We start from the raw sequence: 12,998 nt of genomic DNA, 5'->3' as shown, positions 1-12,998 counted from the left end.
CTCAGTCCACAGGATTTACCACACACCGTATTGATCACCCTAACCCACAGGATTATACACAAACTGTATTGACCAACCTCAGGCCACAGGATTATTCCCACACAGTAATGGCCACGTTCAAGCCTCGGGATTATTCACACGATGTATTGAGCATCCACAGTGCACAGAATTATTCACACACACTACTGACCACCCTCAGTCCACGGGATTACTCACACACAGTACTGACCAGCATACGGCCACAGGATTATTCACACACAGTATTGCCCATCTTTAGACAAAGGATTATTCACACACAGTATTGACGACTCATGGGTCACAGGATTATTGACACACTGTATTGACCATTCACATTCCAAAGGATTATTCACACACAATATTGACCATCCTCAATTCACAGGATTATTCACACACTGCATTGAACAGACACAGGCCACAGGCTAGTTCACACATAGTATTGACCAACCTCAGGCCACAGGAGTATTCACACACAATATTCAATAGTCTCAGCCAGCAGGATTATTCACAAAGTATAGACCAGCCTACGGCCACAGGATTAATGCACACACTATCTTGATCATTTACAGGTCACAGGATTATTACCACACAGTTTTATCCATCCTCAGGTCACAGGGGTATTCACAAAGTATTGAACATCATCAGGCCACAGGATTATTCCCATACAGTATTGACCATCCTCCGTCCACAGGATTACTCACACACAGTATTGATCATCCTCAGGTCAAGGGTTATTCACACACAGTATTGACCATTCACAGGCCAGAGGATTATTCGCACACAGTATTGATCATCCTAAGGCCATAAGATCATTCACACACTGTATTGACCAACCCGAGGCCACAGGATTAATGAACACATTCTCTTTACCAATTAACAGGTCACAGGATTATTCCCACACAGTATTGTCAATCCTCAGGCCACAGGTTTACTCTGACACAGTATTGAACATCATCAAGCCACAGGATTATTCTGACACAGTATTGACCATTCACAGTCACAGGATTGTTCACACATCGTATTGATCATGCTCATGCCAAGGATTAGTCACACACAGTATTGACCATTCACAGGCCAGAGGATTATCACACACAGTATTGATCATGCTCAGGCCACAGTATCATTCACACACTGTATTGACCAACCTCAGGCCACACGAGTATTCACACACAATATTCAATATTCTCAGCCAGCAGGATTATTCCCACACAGTATTGACCAGCATACGGCCACAGGATTAATGAACACACTATCTTGACCATTTACAGGTCACAGGATGATTTCCACACAGTATTGACGATTCTCAGGCCACAGGATTATTCCCTCACAGTATTGACCAACATATGGACACAGGATTAACGAACACACTGTCTTGACCAGTCACAGGGCACAGGATTATTCCCACACAGTATTGACCAGCATATGGCCACAGGATTAACGAACACACTGTCTTGACCATTCACAGGTCACATGATTAGTATTGACTATCCTCAAGCCACAGGATTGTTCACACACAGTATTAACCATCGTCAGGCCATAGGATTATTCACACACAGTGAAGACCATACTCCGGCCACAGGATTGTTCACACACAGTATTGACCATCGTCAGGCCACAGGATTATTCACACACAGTGAAGACCATACTCCGGCCACAGGATTGTTCACACACAGTGAAGACCATACTCCGGCCACAGGATTGTTCACACACAGTATTGACCATCGTCAGGCCACAGGATTATTCACACACAGTATTTACGATTCACAGGACATAGGGTTATTTACACACAGTATTGACTGCCCTCAGGCCACAGGATTATTCACACTCTGTGTTGAGTATTCACAGTATACAGGATTATTCACACACAGTACTGAACTACCTCAGGCAACAGGATTAATTACACAAAGTTTTGACCATCCTCTGGCCAATGATTCTTCGCACACAGTATTGACCATCCTCAGGCCAAGGGTTATTCACACACAGTATTGACTATTCACAGGCCAGAGGATCATTCACAAACTGTGTTGACCAATCTCAAGCCACAGGTATTCACACACAATATTCAACATTCTGAGCCCACACGATTATGCACACACAGTATTGACCAGCATGCGGCCACAAGATTATTCTCACACAGTATGGACCATCCTCAGGCCACAAGATTATTCTCACACAGTATGGACCATCCTCAGGCCACAGGATTATTCTCACATAATATTGATCTTTCTCAGGCAACAGGATTATTCACACACAGTATTGAACATTCTCAAGCCGCAGGATTATTTACACACAGAACTGACCAACCGCAGACCACAGGATTATTCTCACACAGTATTGACCATCCTCTGGCCACAGGATTATTCACATACCATATTGTCCATCCACATGCCAAGGGTATTCACACACAGTACTGGCCACACAAAGTGAGAGCGTTAGAGGTGCTCGGAGGAGCAAACAGAGATGTGGAGGGTTGTTGTGATTGGAAAAGGGTCTGAAAAGGATTTGACACTGACAGGGTGGACTGTAGTTATTGTGAAAACCTACAGAAATAGTGATGATTGTACTGAGTGCAGGATGGGATTATTGAGATTTGGCATGTTATCAAGACTGGAGCAATTTACAAATAGGAAGAATCATCAGTATTGGAGTAGGGATCAAATTCATAGTGGGATTGTGGGCGGGGTTAAGGTTACAGAAATAAGAACTTTTCTGGGAATTACAAGCACTCAAGGCCCTGGCACAGATGAGTTGGACCGAAAGGTATGTTTCCTTGCTGAATGACTCCATCCCATGACAAAAGTCAGCGTGATTGGGGGAAATATAGAACAGAAAGATCCCAGGATTTGAAATCATCTACTTGGAGGAAGCCTGCTTTCCCCTCTGTTGGACTGATCCTCACTAAGACAGCACAGGCCTGGATTGATAACTGTTAACTTCCTATATTGACATAGGAAGGCTCAATACAGCAGAGATGAAAGTAAACAAGAGAGTGGGGATTGAACCTGGGACTATCACACTCTGTATTCACCCTTCAACTCTGTATCTATGTCATGTCCTCCATACCAAAGATCGATCACTGAAATGCTCTCTGCTCTGTTCACTGTGAGTGGTCCTATCTTGCTGCAGGATTTCTTGAAGGCTCCAGGTCTCCCTTCCCTCTGAATGAAATGTATCTCAATCTGCTTTGGGAGGTAAGGGAGGAGATTGCTGGGGCCCTGGTGGATATATTTAATACATTGCTGACCACGGATGAAATGCCGAATGACGGGAGGATAGCAAATGTGGTTCCTTTGTTCAAGAAGGGAAGCAGGGATAGGCCAGGAAATTACAGAGCAGATAGGTCACCCCATTAGAGGAACGATGTGTCGGATTTGGAAAGGGTTCAGTGGAGATTTACTAGGATGTTACCTGGTAATGGAGGGAATGTGATATGAGGAACTTGAAGCTGTTTTTATTCGAGAGAAGATGTTTGAGATGAATTAATTGAGACATTAAGATAATCAGAAAGTGAAATGGATTAGACAGTGAGAGCCTTTTCCCTCAGATGGCAATTTGAGGGGGGATAGCTTTAAATTGAGGGGTGAAAGATATATGACAGATGTCAGAGATAGTTTCTTTACTCAGAGTAGTAGGGGCTTGGAACAAACTGCCTGCAACAGGAGTCGATCTGCTAACCTTAAGGGCATTTATACGGTCATTGGATAGTCACATGGACAAGAATGGAATAGTGTTGGCTACTTGGGCTTCACATTGGTTCCACAGGTTGGCCTGTTCTGTGCCGCCATGTTCTACGTTCTGGAGGGAATAAATATAAGGCGAGAGGGGAAAGACTTAAAAGGGATTGGAGGAGAACATTTTTCACACAGAGGATGGTGAGGTGGTAGAGAAAAGTACAATAACATGTAAAAAAGATTTGGGCAGAAACATGGAGAGGAGAAGGTTTGAAGGGATTTGGGTCAAATGCAGGAAAACGCGACTCGGTCAGGGACTCTGGTCAATATGGACTAGTTGGATCGAAGGAACTATTTTTGTGCTGCATCACTCAGTCTCCTCCTCCAATAACTGGAGACAACCGAGATAAGGCATGTTGTAGACACTGAAGCAAGTTACAGCGATAGGGATAGTAATCTGGAATGCAGTACGTTTCAAATACGTGAAGTGACTATTGGGATAGGAGGAGGTTACAGAGATATGAACTGTTATCGGAGTTAAAAACTATTGAAGACACCGGTCCACAAGACATGGCATAGGTGCAGTGTTGGGGTGTAGCAAGTTTTAGTACAACAGAACTTAAAAGTAGGGGTGGGGATTGTGCGTGGGGTGGGCCTATACTGTATTCCCCCTCCAGATCTGTATCGATGTCATGTCTTGTTAACAGAGGTTTGGAGCCTTCTCATTCCTCTCTTCTCAGTTATCGAGACTGGATGAAGTTATCAATACTGAGGGTTGCAGAGTTAGTAAGAACTCTTCAGACTGGCCAAGGTTACAGGTAGAGAGAGTTGATGGGACTGGAAGAGGTGACAGTCCTCAATAGGATGGTACACATTCACGGATGATTTTAGTGACTGCAGGAGGTTACAGAGTTAAGAAGGCTAGTAGTGATGGGAGGAGGTCACAGAGATAGATAAGATTGCAGAGATTGGCCAAGGTTACAGATCTGGGGAACGGTCACGTGGCTTCATAATTTACACAAAGGGAGGATGGGCAGGAAAGACTGTGGGAGCTGGAGAGGTTTATACAGATAAGGAGGTTTATAGGGATGGTAGAAGGTTCATGGGAGTGAGGTGCTGTAGGATAGGATGGAGGAGTGCTGTGGGGTCTGGAGAAGTTTGCAGTGATATCATATGATGGAAAGGCTTGAGGAAGGTACACAGATGGGGCGATTGCTAAGGGCTGGAGGATATTAAAGAGACAGGGTGGGCTGTAGGTACTGGAAATTTGGACAGAGATAAGGATAAGGTAGTGTTTGGGGATAATGACCATAATTCTGTACGTTTTGAAGTCATGATGGAAAGAGCTAAGGATCATGCAGAAGTTTGGGGAATGCTACTTATCATTTCATTATCACTATCACTGATCTTTATTACTAGCATTAGACAGGATTTGAAAAATATAGACTCAGGGGAACTATTTGCAGTCGAGCCTACAATTGGAAAGAGGGAGTATTTTCAAGTAATACAGTGAGACTTCAGGGCCAGCGTGTACCATGAACAGTGAATGACAAAGGCACCAAGTTCAGGGAATACTGATCAAGTGATATTGTGAGTTTGGTAAAGAAAATACAGTGCAATAAAACCAGGTGAAGCCCTTCAACAACTATAGAGAGTGCAAGGGGGTCCTTAAAAATGAGGGGCACTCAATAGGCCATGAAACCTCCTTGGTAGACACTAGTAAGGAAAAGCTACAAGATATTTTATGATGAGAGTCAGAGTAAGAAGATTCCCAGCTAAAGAGTGCGGCCTGTTGGAAACCAAAGGGACGATCTGCGCATGGAGCCAGAGGAAGTAGCGGAGGTCTTCAATGTATGCTTCCCATCTGTATTCACACAGGAGAAAGACACTGTAGCCGGGGATTTCAGTCGGGATGGTGAGACTCGAGAACATGTTAAGATCAATAAAGAGGTATTAAATGCTTTCACAGGCATAAAGGGGGAGAAATCCCCAGTGCCCAATGAAATGTATTGCAGGCTGCAGTGGGAGGTAAGGGAGGAGATTGCTGGGGCCCTTTTGGATCTCTTTAATACTTTGCTGGCCACAGGGATATTGGGTAAAAATTGGGAACAATTCTCAGGGACAAGATGTATCAACATTGAAAAGGAAGGAATAGATTCAGGACAGATTTTGTAAAGGAAAATCCTGCCTGATGAATTCAATTGAGTTTTTTTGAAAAGTTATCAAAAAATATTTATGAGCGCAGTGCAGACTATGTGGTTATCATGGCGTTCGGTAAGGCCTTTGACAAGGTCTCAGTCAATATGTAAAGGCCCAACTGGAGAAAGGAGTGAAACCTGACCTCCCCTTGGGAAACAAGGTAGGGAATAGGACTGAGGTGTTAGTGCGGGAGCACTTTGGCAAAGTGACCACAATTCTATTAGTTTGAAAATAGCTTTGCTGAAAGACAGGCCTGGTCCAAAAGTTAAAGTTATAAAATGTGGCAAGACAAATCTTGATAGTATTAGACATGAACTTTTTAAAAAGTTGATTAGAGAGTCTATTTTCAGGTAAAGCGAATTCTGACAATTGGGAATATTTTAAATGTGAGATAAAAGGACCGTTCAGCACCAGCATGTTCCTGTTTGTGTGCAGCTCAATGCTGACAGCTTTCAGAAACACTGGCTGTCGACTGAGACTCTGGTCAAGGAAAAGGGGGCACATGTCAGGTATAGCCAGCTGGATCAAGGGAATCCCTGAGGAGCATAGGGGCTGTAGGAATACTCTTTGGATGGAAATCAAGAATGCAGAAAGGGGACATGAAATAAAAGTGTATTAAGAACAAAAGAGGAGCTAGGGACAAAACCAGTATTCTTAATGATCAACAAATCCAACGATGTGTGAAACTACAAGATCCTAAACAAATATTTCACTTTGGAGCTTACTGTGGATAAGGCCTGGGGCGCTCAGGGACCTAAACATTGTTTGGCCAGAACACTATTGGAATATTGTGTGCAATTCTGGTTTCAATGCCATCGGAAGGATGTTGTGGAACTTGAAAAGGTTTCAGAAGAAATGAATAAGGATGTTGCCAGGGTTGGAGGGTTTGCGCTACAGGGAAAAGCTGAATAGACTGGGATTATTTTCACTTTAACATGGGACGCTGAGGAGTTATCTTATAAAGGTTTCTTAAAATCATGATGAGCATGGATAGGGTCAATAGATAAGGACTTTCTCCGGTCGTGGGGGGGTGGGGGGTGAGTCCAAACCTACAAGACATAGCTTTAAGGTGAGAGGAAAAGATTTAGAAGGGACCAAAGGGACAGCTGTTTCCTGCAGAGGTTGGTATATGTATGATATAAACTTCCAGAAGAAATGGTGGAGGCTGACAGAAATATATTTAGCAGGCATCTGGATGTGTACATAAATAGCAGGATTTTAGAGGGATATTGGCAAAGTTCTGGCAAATGGGATGAAAAACGTCCTGGAGGAGTTGGACCAAAGGGTCAGTTTCCGTGCTGTACATCTCGATGACTCCATGTCTTGAAATGAGTCCACATTATAGAAGAGGCGGTGTTGGAAGTTTTAAAACATAGAGGTAAATAAATCCCGAGGATCTGATCAAGTGTATCTCAGAACATTGTGGGAAGCTGGGGAAGAAATTGTAGAGGCCTGAGCAGTAATATTTGTGGCATTTTGGGCAGTGATGGAGGTTTTCTGAGATTTCAAAGGGATATTGATGAAATGAGTGAATGGCTGAAAAACTGCAGATGGAGTTCAATTCGGGGAAATGCGAGGTAATGCATTTAGGTTACAACAAACAAGGGTCGAGCTTTCACAATTAATGGTAGTGTCTTCAGTAGTGTTGTACGCCTTGGGGTTCAGGTACGTAGTTCTTTGAAGTTTGCCACAAGGAGAGACAGGATGGTTATAAATGGTACTTGCTTTCATTGTTCAGTCATTCGCGTTTAAGAGTTTGGGAAATCATGTGTAGATTGTACAGGACATTGGTAAGGCCTGTTCTGGAATACTCTGCTCAGTTATAGGAAGGATATTAAGCTGGAGAGGGTTCGGATCACATTTACCAGGATGGTGATGGGTATAGAAGGTTTCAGTTATGAAGGAAGGTTGTACAGTCTGGGACATTTTTCACTTGAGCCTGGAGGTTGAGAGGTGAGCGTATAGAAATTATAAAATAATGAGGGGTATAGATAGAGTTAACGTGACTTGTGTTTTCCCAACAGCAGGTCATTTTAGAATGAGGGACTACATTTCTTAAAGGTTAGAAGGGAGAGATTTAAAATCAGAAAACATAAGGAGCAAACTGTTACAGAGTGTGTTTTGTGTGTGGAATGAAATTCCCAAGGAAGGGGTAAACGTGTGTACAATTACAATGCTTGAAATATTAGTACAGGAATAGGAAAGGTTTGAAGGGATGTGATCCAGGAACAGGCAGGAGGGATGAGGTTTGTTTAAGATTATGGTCGGCATCAACCGAATAGTCAGTTTCCATGCTTTATGACTGCCTGACTATGAAAATAATGTTGTGGCCTTATTTAAGAAAGACTACAAGGGGAAGCCAAGGAACTGCAGACTGAGGAGAGCGAAATCAAGGATGGGTAAGGTGTTGGAGATCATTCTGAGACGTAGGATTTATATGCATTTGGAAAGATAAGAACTGATTACAGAAAGTTAGAGTGGCTTTGTGCGCGGGAATACATGTCTCACAAACTTGTCTGAGTTTGTTGAAGATGTGACCAAGAAAATAGATGGAAGCAGAGCAATAGACGTTGTTTCTGGCTTCAGCAAGGCCTTTGACAGGGTTGAGCAGGGTACACTGGTTAGTAAGGTTAGATCACATGGGATCAGGGAGAGCGAGCCAACTGGATACACAATGGGTTTGATAGGAGGAGGTAGAGGGTTGTTGTTCAGACTGGAGGCCTCTGACCAGCAGTGTGCTGTAAGGATTGGTGCTGGGGCCACTGATGTGCATCATTTATACAGAGGATCTGGGTAAAAATATAGGAGTCACTGTTAGTATGTTTGTGGATACCAAAATTAGTGGAAGAGTAGGCAGGGAATATAGTTATCGAAGGGGATGTTAATCAACTGGGCCAGTGGGCCAAGGAATTAAAGATGGAAATTAATTCAGGTGTTGGATTTAGTTAAGACAAACCAGGGAGGAGTAACACAGGTAATGGTCGGGCCCTGGACAGTGTTGTCGAACAGAGAGAGACCAAGGGGTGCAGTTACACTGTTTTGGAATGGAATCACAGGGGGACAGGGTGAGGAAAGCAGCATTTGGCACACTTGTCTTCATTGGTCAGAGCATTGAGTACATGAGTTGGAGATATTTGTAACATTGTCGTCAATATTTCTCCTGGGCAGAGGAGGCCACGGGGTAGCCTTATAAAGGTTTATGAAACCATGTAGGGCCTAAGTAAGGTGAAAAGCCAAGGGTAGGTGAGTCCAAAGCTAGAGGCATAAACATGATGTGAGAGAGCAAGGATTTAAAGAGGGAGCTGAGGGGCAACATTTTCCACAGAGGATGGTGCATAGACAGAATGGACTGCCAGAGGAAATGGTAAAAACAAGTACAATTACAATATGGAAAAGATACTTGGGCAGGTACATGGAGAGGAGAAGATTGGAAGGGGTATGGGCCAAACACAGGCAAATGCAACTCATTCCATTTAGGAAATCTAAAACAAAGAGCATGCAGCACAGAAACAGACCCGATGTCTCCAGTTATTGGAGGAGGAGACTATTGAGACAAGGCATGTTGTCGAGACTGAAGCAAGTTACAGCGATATGGATGGTCTGGACTGGAGGTTTCAAATATGTCAATTAATTGGTAAGAGGGGAGGGGATGACAGAGATAGGAACTGTTATAGGAGTTAGAATGATTGAAGACACTGGGTCCACAAGAGGACCCATAGATACTGTGTTGGAGAGGGAATGAAGAACAGAAAGATCCCAGGCAGCATTACCACTCTCTCATGTGAGGCCTGCATTCCCCTCTGTTGTCCTGGTGCTCACCAAGAAAGCACACATCTGGATTGAAAACTAGGAACTCCCGATGCTGTCTCAGTACAACAAAACTTAAAGTAGGGATGGTGACTGAGCCTGGGGTGTGCCTGTACGATGCTCCCCCTTCAGCACTATGTCTATGTCATGTCTTGTTAGCTGATGTTTGGAGCTCTCTGCTCTGTGCACTGTGAGTGATCTTACCTAGCAGCAGGATTTATTAAAGGCTCCCGACCTTTGTCTCTCTGGCTGACCAATCATCTTCCCAACCAGCAGTTGGCAAGTCTATTGAGTCAGGAACTCCCTGAGTACCTGTAGAAGACACATAAATAAGCAGAATGGGAAATTAGACTGATGTTGTGAGGGTTACACATGTAGAATGGCAGTGAGCCCACAGAGATCTGGAAAATTCCAGTCTCCATTCCTCACCTGTGCTGCCTCATCTCTCTGGAGCGGAGAATTCTGTTGGCTCAGGATCTGGAGTAGCTGCAAGAGTGAGAGACGCTGACAGAGGCAGCAATTAGATGCATACAGTGAGGGATCCCACATGGAGAGATACTGAGTGATATCACCAAAGTTCAGGATCAAATAATTGTGCAGGAAGAAAGGGTTTTGATTCAGGTTGCACTAGGATGCGCAACCTGTGAGCAGGCGAAGTGATGGCCTAGTGGCATTATTGTGAGACAATTTATCCAGAAACTCAGCAAATGTTCTCTGGACACAGGTTTAAATCCAGCCATTGCAAATGATTGAATGTATATTAAGTGGTTCAAAAACGATGTAATTAAAAACCTGTAAGTGAGTATTAAACTATTGCTGATGTTAAGAAAAATCCATCGGGTGCATTCCTGTCTTTAGTGAAGTAATCTAAGGTGGGACTGGGATATCACAGGTATTACAGAAACAACAGCTGAGGGAGGGACAGGACAGGCAGCTCAATGTCCCAGGGGACAGATGCTGCAGGAAGGACAGAAGGGGAGCTGAGAGAGGAGGAGAGCTGCTGGTTCTGACTGGGTGAACCATCCCAGCAGGCCTGAGAGAGGATATTCCTGCGGGACCGCCCAGTGACGCTGTGTCCGTGGGATTAATCAGTAACAATGGGTCTTCCCTTTCCTCTGATTGTTCTACAGACCCCGAGAGCCCCGCCCTCCTGCACCTTGACCTTCTCAAGATGGCGGCCCTGAGCGCTCCCTCTTCCCTCAAACAAATGGCGGCCGTGAACCTGGGCCGTTTCCCTGATCAGAGACCGCCGCCTCCTTACACGGGCCTGGAGGGTCTTTTCCGAGTTATTTTTAACCTTTATCCGGGACTTGTGAATTCTCTCCACTCCTTTCTCCCAGCGAGGCTCCTACACACCGGCTCTGAGCGCCGCTCTCTGAAGCCGATCGCAGCCGCTGCCGGAGAAAGCAGCTCCATGTCTCTCTGTGTCCTGACAATGTGGTACTGCGCATGTTCTGCATAGAAACCAAACTGCGCGTGCGTCTGAGGTTATCAGTGAGTTTATAGAGAATATTCATATCTGCACAGACTGATGGGTAAACTATTAGTCATTAACAATTGCTTTGTCGAGTTATAGTTATTGGGATGTCTAACATGCAAATTGTCCGGTCCAAATCAACCATACCGGCCAGGTATGTAAATTACCAATCGTTCTGGGAGTTTGAAAAGAAGTTTCTTACTCGAGTAGTGTAAATCGATTGGAAATATGTACGTTATCAGATTTACATTTCAACTACAGTATTCTTTAAAATCTCACATTGATTTATGAGAGAGGTTTAATGCTCCACTATGTAATGAGAATGATCAATCCTGCAAAATAATTTGCTCTCTGACCAATCTTGAAGCGTTCACTCCCGAGAATGCTTTGGCCCCTCTCCTCTTTCACTCTGGTTAGAGGACTGGCCGCTACTCGGTCCTCCTGTTCCGCCCCTTCCTCCCAATTGCAGAGTTGATTCAGGCGTGACTTCGCAGGCAAGGGACAAACGGAGTTCGAGTCGATGTTTTGTGACGCGGTGAAAATATCCCGAATCTTGGACCGAGAGGCCTGGGTTCAATTCACAGCTTGTGCAGATATGTGTAATAACAACTTTTAGCAGGTTCATTAGGAAAACCAAGGGGAGTCAGGAGTGAAAACAAGAGAAAATGCATGCAATGTGGTGGGGCTCTCAATGCTCAGATGATTTGACTCTTTACCAAGCGTGGTCCCAGTACAGACTGTTGCACTCCTCTTAGTGCACAGCCAGATACCACGATTGTGGGGCAAAGTGTTGTGGTGGGATATAGAGTTGCTTTTCTGGAAGGCGCTGGGTTTTTGTGGTGAAAACAGTTGAGAAGGAGTCGGGTTTTATATGGAGCTACCTGTCCCCCCTCCTGTTGCAGCCTCTTATTATTGCCTTGACTCTACCTTGTACATGGAGAAAGTGAGGACTGCAGATGCTGGAGATCAGAGCTGAAAAATGTGTTGCTGGAAAAGCGCAGCAGGTCAGGCAGCATTCTCTACCTCGTACATCTTTGGTAGAGATCAGTGACACTTCGTAAGCCCACAATACAAGATCCATCGCCCTGTTTAAGAGAGTAAAAATCTCTTGTAGCACAATAGTCAGAGAACAATACAGCGCAGAACAGTCCCTTCGATCCTTGATGTTGTGTCAACCTGTGAACTATTCTCAGCTCGTCCCCCTACACTATCCTGAAATCACCCTGTGCTTATCTAAAGGATTGTTTAAATCTCACTAATGTGGCTGAGTTAACTACATTAGTAGGTGTTTTAAAAAATTCTCAAGGTCAAGGACCAGGCTCGCAGGAAAGTAGTCTGACACAGAACAAACAGCCAAGAGGCGAGTCTGCCAGAATATAAGTGTTTTATTCCCCGCAGCGTCGCCACAACCAGGTCTCGTACTTACAACGGGTCTGGTTTATACTCACTCTACGTGTTACCGGAACTGGGAGCCGTCAGTTCTCGTAGAGCGGTTGCCAACAACCCACGCTCGGCGGTTAAACGCAACCCCGGAGCAGACTCACCGAACTGGAGACTTTTCCAGCTGATATACTCTTTTCCAGATGTAAACATTCATGTGAACAGCAGAACAAGGCTAAAAAACACATTCCATTCTGGTTACATACAGATAAGAAGATTCACACGGGGAGGTGTGTAATAAGATTCACACGGGACTAAGCAACACCTCCATTCCGGTTAGATTCACACATGTATTGGGACATAATTTTTAACCGTTTCACCACATTCCACTGCTTGGCCCAATACATGTGTTACATTATGATTCACACATGTATTGGGACATAATT

At 44.3% G+C, this 12,998-nt stretch overlaps 1 long non-coding RNA gene across 1 annotated transcript in view; it reads right to left on the bottom strand.

The window, feature by feature from the left end:
- Nucleotides 1–10,737, bottom strand: part of LOC148149530 (uncharacterized) — a 69,053-nt gene extending 58,316 nt beyond the window's left edge. The window contains exons 1-2 of the long non-coding RNA XR_015757801.1: nucleotides 10,125–10,737; nucleotides 9,900–10,007 (exon numbers count right to left, since the gene is read on the bottom strand). This is a non-coding gene — a long non-coding RNA (uncharacterized LOC148149530). The remainder of the gene's footprint in view (nucleotides 1–9,899; nucleotides 10,008–10,124) is intronic.
- Nucleotides 10,738–12,998: the final 2,261 nt, after the last annotated feature.

The sequence above is a fragment of the Chiloscyllium plagiosum genome, unplaced genomic scaffold, assembly GCF_037043375.1.
Source record: "Chiloscyllium plagiosum isolate Xiang-an unplaced genomic scaffold, Cpla_swu_hap1 HiC_scaffold_8, whole genome shotgun sequence".
Taxonomy (NCBI): Eukaryota; Metazoa; Chordata; class Chondrichthyes; order Orectolobiformes; family Hemiscylliidae; genus Chiloscyllium; species Chiloscyllium plagiosum.
The sequence above is the reverse complement of the archived record's forward strand: the minus strand, read 5'-3'. Positions and strand labels throughout refer to the sequence as shown.